General features: G+C 39.0%; 1 long non-coding RNA gene across 1 annotated transcript; it reads left to right on the forward strand.

Moving 5' to 3' along the window:
- The first annotated feature begins 6,533 nt into the window (after positions 1-6,533).
- Positions 6,534-7,549, forward strand: LOC120448755. The gene is made up of 3 exons (XR_005616136.1): positions 6,534-7,113; positions 7,196-7,260; positions 7,336-7,549. It is a non-coding gene; the product is annotated as an uncharacterized LOC120448755 (long non-coding RNA).
- Positions 7,550-9,597: the final 2,048 nt, after the last annotated feature.

A 9,597-nucleotide genomic window follows, 5' to 3' on the forward strand; every position in this document is an offset into this window, starting at 1 on the left:
AGGAAGTCTCTCTGGTTTTAATGACGATCGTAAAATGGCAACAAGCTCTCCCCAAATTAATTGCCGTGTGTGGGTTATTGTCATGGAATCAAACCAACAAAAAAAAAGGCGGACTAAGGGAAGTAATGAATCAATTATGTGGGTAACATACACGAAAATCAAGTATTTCAAACTAAAGTAAAGGAAAACAATGTCTTAATCTGTTATCGAAAGTTCCTTCAACCTGCCTTATATGCTATATAATAGCAGACAACCCAAATGTAATTCCCCCGTGCCCATTGAGCATTCGAAATTGCCTTCGTTATATGCACCAATTAGACAATAACTAATGAATTTATTGTGTGAGCGCCTCATTGTTTTGGATTAATCCACACAAACACAAAAATATATATATATAGAAATTATAATTGCATGTCAGCTAGCCAAGTTGATGGGTTTTCTCACCGTGATGAGTCCACTCCCCCTCCTCCTACACTTGCATGTGCTTTGGCAATTAAACAGCAATGGAAGCTTCTCTCTTTTTTAGTTTACCTCCTGTTAATTACTATATTTAATGTTGGCAGGCATTACAAGAAGCTGAACAAATTAAAAGGAATGCAAAGTATTTATTGTACAAAAGTCGCAATATAAAAAGAGCCGATCATAAATATTTGTTGATATAATTGAGTGTTGACAGCCGACAAATTGCCAAAAAAAAAAAAAATTGAAGAAAAATCAATACATTTATTGTTATTATTGACTTGCCCAATTAGCAGGCCCGAGGCTTGGAAATTTTTACTATAATTCTACGATTCGCCCAGTTGTGCTTGTTAGCTTGTTGCTGGCTGTGTTCTTGTATTTGGCTTTGATCGTGAGCGGGTTTTCTAATTTGCCCCCGAAAAAACCAACGCAATTTTTCAGTGTTTTTGTTTGTGGTTTTCCTCCTCCGATTCGATTCAATCACGTGCAGTACTCAACAATAGATTCTCTGTCGTAAAACTTTTGAGCAGTTAACGAAATTTTTTGTTTTTGCTTTTTTTTTCTGTCCGTCCCGCCTTAGCTGCAGGTGCAAACTGTACTCTAAGCCATGTTAATATGGCCGCCATGGCGAGGAGCCCACTGTGATTGTTGCTGTTGTTATTTGTTATAGCCACGAATGCGGCGAAGAGCAATAAAAACAAAGCGAACGGCAAATGGCCAACAACATTATACAATGTGGTTATGTACAGTGAAAGCGAATAAAAAGGAATTTGTTACATATTATTCTATGAGCCTAAGAGTGTTTAGCCTTTTAATTTTAGATGTCTGACTAGTGGGTAATTATATTTTGTTTTTATTAATAATTTTTATGGTCCACAATTATTTAGCTAAAATGTAAAACTTGTTGTGTAAACTATAAGTTTCTGAGCTGATATTGTTGATAAATATATGGGTTCCTATTACAGAGGCTTCACTGTATGTGAAAAGCACCAAAAGCTACTCACACACGCGCAGTGCGGGGAGGCAGTGAACTCGCATGGCCGCCGCACGAATAACGTTTCGTGACAACCGCCAACAACAATTGAAGGTTGAAGTTACATTGCTAGTGCGTGTGTATCCATCTCTTCATGTGTGCGTGCAACGCCATTCGGGCGTACCAACAAAAAATTATATACACCTTAATATATACATATGTATAAATATATATATATAAATGAAACGGAGGCCACGCAGCAATCGCAGCAATTGGCCCCATCCACTTGCACCCATCCGTTCACCCACCCCAAAAACCACCTGCATCGCGGTGCATTTTCGTTGTTGCTCGTTGCTGGTGCAACTCTTTAACTTCGTCTATATGCCTGATTATTAACATTATTAAGGGGAGTCGGCGGTGGTGGGCGGGGGACTTCATTTTCAATGCCTTCGTTTTGATTGAGGAAATCGGTTGTCGCATTGAAAATTCAGTGAAATTTTCGTTTTGGTTAAGGCCAAATGGGCGTCATTTGTATGCGATGGGTGCATTTTCTGAGCGGTGGTCGCTCTCATATATTTAGGATTTAATTGAAGTGGGAAAGGAAAAAAACATGAGCTGCACACATTTGACGGATATTTACTTTTAAGTTCTTACCAAGAAATAACCCACATAACTGAGTATTCAGAAATGCTTTAAAATTGCATTGTAAATATAATTTTTTTAAATGGTTTATTTTATAAAAATTGACAAAAACCTAAGTAGCATTTCAACTTTAGAAAGAATTGAGAATAACAGAGGAGTATATTTGAAATATGCTGCTTCATTAACTTAAAACAAAAGACTTAGGCAACGAACTTGTTATTGAAAAAGGTTTTTGATGTTTGTGCTGCTGCTAGATGAATATTTAGAGCAAATGCGTTGGGCAATAAACTTGTTTGTCATCAGGCTGAAATTGTTGATCAACTGCGTTTGGGGCCTGATTAACCAGGTGGTAAACCGTAGGGGATCCGATCCCGCCGAGATGTCTGTCAACGCAGACACAAAATACGGGGGCTATAAAATTAGTTGATGCTGTTGGCTGCCGTTTTTTATGGCGTTTCTTCTACGATTTTAAAACGTAGCCTCTTTTGTCCGATTTCGAGAGCCTCATCTAGTGTGTGTGTATGTGTGTGCTGGTATGTCAGGTCGTTTCCTTTGACAATATTTTCAAATTAACAACATTAACAGAGACCTTTTAATTAAGTTTCTTCTGTGTCTCCCTGGCATTGGGAAACTTTATCGATTTCTGTCGTTGATCGGTCGCCGGGCATCGGTTTGGTTTGGTTTCAAGTTATTTTTTTTTTTGGAGACACATGTGAAAGCTTTCTGTTACAAATCGGCTAAAACGACCATCAGGTGCCAGACCGTCTTAACTGCCTTTGTAGCTTTCGCTCGTTATCGGTCTGACCTCTTCTTTGGGTTTGGTCATTTTAATGGTCGCAGCTAGCAGCGACGCACACAAATCCAAAGAGAAAAAAAAATCGTTCCCATGATTGTCGCCAAAGTGTTTTCGTATCATACATCGCATACGTGATAGTTGTTGTATTTCTAGCTTGTTTTGTGCTCTGATACGAAACAACAAAACAAAAACAAAAAGTCGCCAACAGAAAGAGAAAAAACTCTTCTGATACCTATCAAGTTATCCATCAAGTATTGCCTCCTCGGTTTGTCTCTTTTGCCCGCCCCATACAAGTGAATAAATATCCAGTGTGTGTGTCTTAGGCGCTTAAAGCTTTTTAAGGGTTTTTAAGATTTTTATCTAACAAACTCGCTGTGCATACTTAATTATGTATTTTGAAATGTGAGACAGGTTGGCAAGGCATCGCAGCCGGTATCTGTACGTTTGTATATTTAGATATGGAACGGCACAACTATTTCTGAAGACTGGGTCCCGAGCTACTGGCGTTGACAACTGGCGGATAGCAGGTGCAGTACAGTTTCCAGATTAAGATTCCAGATTGCCTCTGACGTTTTCTTAAAGGTTACAGAATGTCAGGAGGTAAAGGGTAGCAAACACTTGATTTACATATGATTTTTTATTATTTGTCTAACTAGGGAATTGGATACTGATTTTTTAAAGAAAGTATTTGGGTGACAAATTAAACATTTGTATATGATTATTGTCGAATGTAATTTAAATTAAAATTGTTTTTATTTAATATAGTTATTAATTTATTTTATTTTAAAAATGTAATCCCATTTCTTACATTTAGCTTACAATGTAAAACTTCTCTTTATGCTTTTCTGAGCCTACCTTGTAATAAGTTGGTTAAATTCATCGGTAATTCCGCTTACTTATCGCACTCATCGGTGCAACCCGGTTTTCTGAGCTTCACTTATGAGTTAATTTACAAAACGTAAGCCACTGCAGCTGGATGCAGGAGGACTTCCCCGCCGCGTATGCGTAATGCATATAATTTGCAACCTTACCGCATAAGAAAAACCCACCGAAACGAGGGCTCAAAGAGCAAATGCCTGGGGCCTTCAAATAAAGTTGTGAAGTAGCGCTGGCGTATAAATAACCAGGCGATTCTATTGATTAAAATCAAAAATGGTATTTTTACATCTCCATGTAACATACGAATGCCTAGCCAGAAGCGAGGGAGATGCCGATCCGATATCGGGGCATAACTATGTGCCAGACCATTTCATTTTTCAACAATTGGCCAAAACTACGCCTCAATAACCAAAACGGGGCGTGTGCTGCCACAAAAGTAATGAGCAGTTGGCCACGCGCGCTCCCAGTCAAATAAAAAAAGGGGGAAAAAACATTACCCGCAGGCGAACGGAAAGATAAAAAACTGCAGGAGGATGCAGCGAGAAGTGGAGTCGCTTTGCTTCGGCCTGCACTCGAGCCTATAATTATAATTGAAATAAATTGATTTATTTGCTCAATATCGAACTCTCCTTCGACTCCGGCTGGAACTCTATGCCAAAACGCATAAAACCATAAAGAAAAATGGCAACAATACAATTCATGGCAACACTGCGCTCTTTGTTGTTGTGCATGGTCGTGTATATGTGCTTAATTGTTGTTATTGGTTTTTCGTTTAGGTCTGGCCACAGCAAAAACAAAAAGCAAAAAAATAACAAAAAATATGTATGCCGCTGGCCAAAGTTGTTGCCAAAGTCCGGGCCCAACTGCAATGACGATGACGACGTCGATAAGGTCATGAGCAAGTGTCATTGCAGCGCATAAATTATTTCAGGGGGTAAGGATTGGAAAATAAATAAGCTTCGTACAGGTTGCCTACAATAGCTGCAAACATTTTTGAAAAAGGGGCATAATAGATGGTGTTTTTAAAGAGGAAGTTTCTAAGAAAAATAGCACAAATAAATCTTGAGGTAACAAATTGGGAGTAGACTGAAAATAGAAATCTTTTCACTTATCTTAAGGTAATTAAAAATCTCTTTGTATGAATGCCATTAATAGCAATATTTTTCCATAATTTTATTGCTCTGTATGTAAGAAATTGAAATAATTCAAATCATGTATACATATAATGTCGGGTCAAAACAAATCAATCGCATAGTTTCAAAGGGTTTTTATTATGTTATTACCCAAAGCGAAGTTAAAATTTCTAGCCCGCGCCAGTCTTCAACTTTAAAGCCCCTTCTAAACGGCTTGTTTGACTTGGCCAAAAGCGAAGCGCCTCCGCCAGCTGAACGGCCATTATATCTTATCATTAAAATATTTTTACGCCGCTTTAAATTATTATACAAAGAGGTACAAACAACAGGGAAATGTGAACGTTTGCTGGCTACTGTTAAATGAGCGCGTTGGGCCTGGTCAGCCGTGTCCGGGGCACTCCTCTTTGGGGCTGGCTTCTAACAACACTTACAAGTGCTGGAACTACATAATCTAAAAGCAGAAATAAATGCTGAAAAGCAGAAGCAACCGCAGCAACAGAAGCAGCAGTAGAAGCAGCAGCAGCAATAATAAAATTGAAACTGATCGCATTTCAGAATGCTCGGCACGTCGCGCAGTTTATTAAAATAACTTGGCTAGAGGGACGCACAGGAATGGCGGGATATTGGGAGAGCTCGGGGTACCATCACCTGCTATATGGGGGAAAGAAAAATTAGTTTAATCATAAAAATGCTCGACATCGATGGCAGCAGCAGCAGCAGCAGCAGCAGAAGAAGACAACTCTTTGGGGGCAGCTACCTGTTTTGAGCAAGAAGATGACTTCAATTAAAAGCTTTTAACAATATCACGTTCGACAAATCGCATGGGACGCGGGGGGTTTGAGAGTCTGATTACATCACAGTCCTGTGGCGGTCTCAATGGAAGAAAGAGTACTCCTTTTTTTTATTTTTTGCGTTTTATTTTGCCTTACTTTTTTTTGGTCAGTTATCAGGTGTAAAGCATCGCGCTCAAAGCGGTTTCAATGAAAACGCGTTTGTGTCCGAAGTCTTTTGATTTTCGCCACATCTCTGGAGGATAGTGGTTCAGTAGATACCATCGCCGGCTGAGCTTTTCTGCACGTGCTATATCCACCTCCGTCAGCCGCCCGCAGATCAAAGAACTCCTGACCACAACTCCCGACCAAAAAAAAAAAAAAATACAAAAGTCGAGCATGTCACGTCAGGGCGTCAAGTCTTTGTCGGCACAACGTTGTTTTTTTTAAGTTTTTCGCTCCTGTCACTGTCAGCTAAAGTTAATAACAATAACAGTAACAGTATAAGCAATTTCGCTGGCAGCGGCGAAAAAAACACAGTATTCGGCGCATGCGCAACTTTCGGGCGTTTTTCGGCAATCGCTTCGATTATAAAAATTTCATTTATGCCTTATGGGCGATTTGCAATTTCTGCGCAATTTGGTGCGGCGTGGCGCGTGCGACTTACGTAATAAAAATGGCACTTATGTTTCAATTAAATTTTATTTATTCAGACTTGTAAATAACTACATAATATTGAAGGAAGTTATGATGATTTTTTGCATGATTTAAATGGTAGACAGAAACTATAAAAGTATAACTGGGTTACATTCGTAAAGAAATAGTTTAATATAATTGAAAAACTATAAAATACAAAGTGGAAACAATCTTAAATTCTTTCGAGCATAACTTTTCAATTTGCAATTTTTATGGCAAGGTCAGAGGAAACTCACCACGGAGCGTCGTAAAACCCACCCCTTGGGCAGATGGTTCGTGGAAAGGCTAAGTCAGGGGTTAGAAGGGTTCACTTCCGCTTCCTATAAGAACCGAAAACACTAAGAACTCGAAGCATAAAAACAATTGGACGAGTTGATTGGCCTTTGATGTGTCAGGAGGCATTTGGTGTGGCTGGAAAAAAGTGTCAGTCGGAAAATGTGTGCCACTGTTTTTGTCGCTAATGATATGCACCCCTGGGCCTAAAAGGCCACGACCCCTTCAAATGCGATGGATATCGTTTGACGCAATCGTTGTTTTTTTTTGTTTTTTCAGTTTTTCTGTTTTTCGAAGGAAACCAGCAAACATGCGTGCCGTAGTGGTGCCATAGTTTGCAAGCTTGGGTTCAGTTCTGTTTGAAGTCGCAGTCACCTGGGCACAGGAAAAGGAAGAGTTGGAGAACGCGTTGCCCTTTTGACTGCATTATGCAAATGTTCAATGAAAAGAGATTTTTATTGACATATGTTTTTCCCTTTTGCCGCGCGGCTTGTATGTATTTCGTTGAATTTCCTGTCGCCACTTCGGTGGGTGTGAACAGAGTTTTAATTTTCATACATTTTCCATTTTCCAGCCATCATTCTTGGGTTGGGTTTTCAGTGACTGAGTGCTTTGGTTTGCATTTCGAACCGATTGAAAGTGAGAGGACAGCATAGCACACAAAAGTGAAGTTTATGGAGATTTAACGCCTTAATGAATTATGCATTTTTCTAGATTTTCTCTTTTGCCGGAGTTTTTCCAAATGATGAAACCAAAATCAAAACTATTAAAGTCAGATCTTGAAAGTGAGTTAAACAGATGCAAGTTTTGGCTTTTAAAATGAAAATTATGTTGATTTTATGATGTAAACATATATAGTTTTAATGATGGTTAATATTTTTTATAACTACTAATTTATTTCTCAGCGAGTTTATTGCTTAAATGTAAAAGTCATTATATCTGCATTATATAGCCAATAAATACCCATTGATTGTGAGTTATCAAAATTCATAATTATATAAAAATTAATTAATAAAAATATTTTGTTATTGATGTTTCTATATAATAGTTTATTATATGATATATTTTATGTTAAAATTGGTATTGCATTGGTATTGGTACTGTTAAATTCAACTAAGTAGACTTAAGGACATGTTGAACTGTTCTTCTTTAATCGGCTTTATCATAACCTACTTAACTACTTAACAAGCGTTGAGAGCGTAGCTTACCCCACATAAAGGCAACAAAAAAAAGTGGGAAAAAAAATTGTGTCCAGGTGTTGCAACGCTTTTTCGTACCTCCTCTATGGCGTTCGCCAATAATTCACGACCCTGACGGGTTCGCTCTGCCTATGGGACGTGTCACAGCGCCGCAGAGATAAATTAGTTAATAAATAAAAGGGAAAAAATGCTAACTAATTTGCATATTTGCCCTTTGCGCGGTCTCATTGACAGTTGGGCGACGGGCGTCGGGCTTCAATGCCAAAAGCCAATGAGGCGCACCAAAAATGCATTTAAACCGAAAACGGGGCGATGGGTCGTTCCTCTACCCTTTTCGACTACAATTGCCATTTTGTGCTCTGTTCGCATTTTTAGTTTACTTTTTTTTATGTTGGTACTTTTTGGCGGGACGCAGAAATTTCCTATTTTTACTACGCTAATTTGCATATGACAACAAGGATGTGCGTGTGTGTGTGTGTGTGCTGGAATTTTTGGCAAACTCTACTTCTGAATCGTCCTGCCAGCTTGTCTCGCCTCGTAGGTAGCGAAAGTGAAAGGATTCGGGCCGAAGACCCAAAGGATAAACGCCCTGCGTTTTTAAGAGACTTTTTTAACGGCCGCTGCATGCAAAATTGCAAAAACTCAAATTGCAAGAGGGCCACAACGCAAGAAAAATGATAAATGACTGGGTTGCATCCACGGGAGATTCGGATTCGGATTTGCCTATATGCAATTTGCCTACACGGATAGATAGTTGACCTTGCCGAAAAGCGTAATAAAGGGTTGCTCAAGGGTTGTCTTCTGCGGCGGCCTCGTCTTCAGGACTTCCTTCCACCATCCTGTTGTTTTCTTAAGTGCTTCTCTGTCTCTGTGTTTTTTTTTTTGGCGCGCAAAAAATAATCGAGAGTTGGGCATATGGTAACGAGTTGTCCGAGCCGAGGCTTCTTTTTTACGCAAATGGATTGCAGCTGATGATGATGCCTTCGATGTGTCTCTCTAATGAAACGTTTGTTTGCAAATGAGCAAAATAGATAGATCCGGAAATGGGGTTGGGGTGCAGTTTGCTGGATGAAAAGGGGTTGGGGAAGGGGTTGGGAAGATGATGCTGGGATTATTTGCATGAAATTTACTTTGAAGATGATGTAGGTAGGACAAGGTAAGGATCAATTGAATGCCAGACTTTTAATCGATTCTCCTTGGGTTACCTCTAAAATCAACTGGGGTTCCAAAGGAGATTATATTATCTGGTTATAATTGGAGGGAATCATGTTTCAAATGTTTAGATAGCTTTTGCATTTTCTGTATAGTCAAATGTATTAGCAAACTGAAGCTACTTTACTTGTTCATCGCTTTTATTAATTTGCCTTATTAAATGTAGAGTTACAACTAACACTTAAAAATATATACATACGCCCACTCGCCGACTTCATTTAACTTTTGGCACATCTAATGAAATAATGCTCTTCATACCCAAAATCCTGTTCAAATGCATTAAATACAGCTTAAGCGAATAAAATTACTTTGCGTTTGCCACAAATTAGTCGACGTGTTTTATTTCCCCCCACAAATATAGAGATTCGCATATTTATCGAGTGTGTGAGTGTGCATTAATTGTATTGCGCGATAAACAAAGCGATCAAAAGCAGACCAGTTTATATGTCTTGATTCGGAAATTATGGCACTTTAATTACCAAAGCAGACGTTGAGGTTTTCGGCTCTCGCTCGCACTCGTTGTGCCGGGCGAGATGGAGATGAGATGGCAAATTAATGCAAAATA

The sequence above is a fragment of the Drosophila santomea genome, chromosome 3L (genome assembly GCF_016746245.2).
Source record: "Drosophila santomea strain STO CAGO 1482 chromosome 3L, Prin_Dsan_1.1, whole genome shotgun sequence".
In the NCBI taxonomy this organism is placed as follows: Eukaryota; Metazoa; Arthropoda; class Insecta; order Diptera; family Drosophilidae; genus Drosophila; species Drosophila santomea.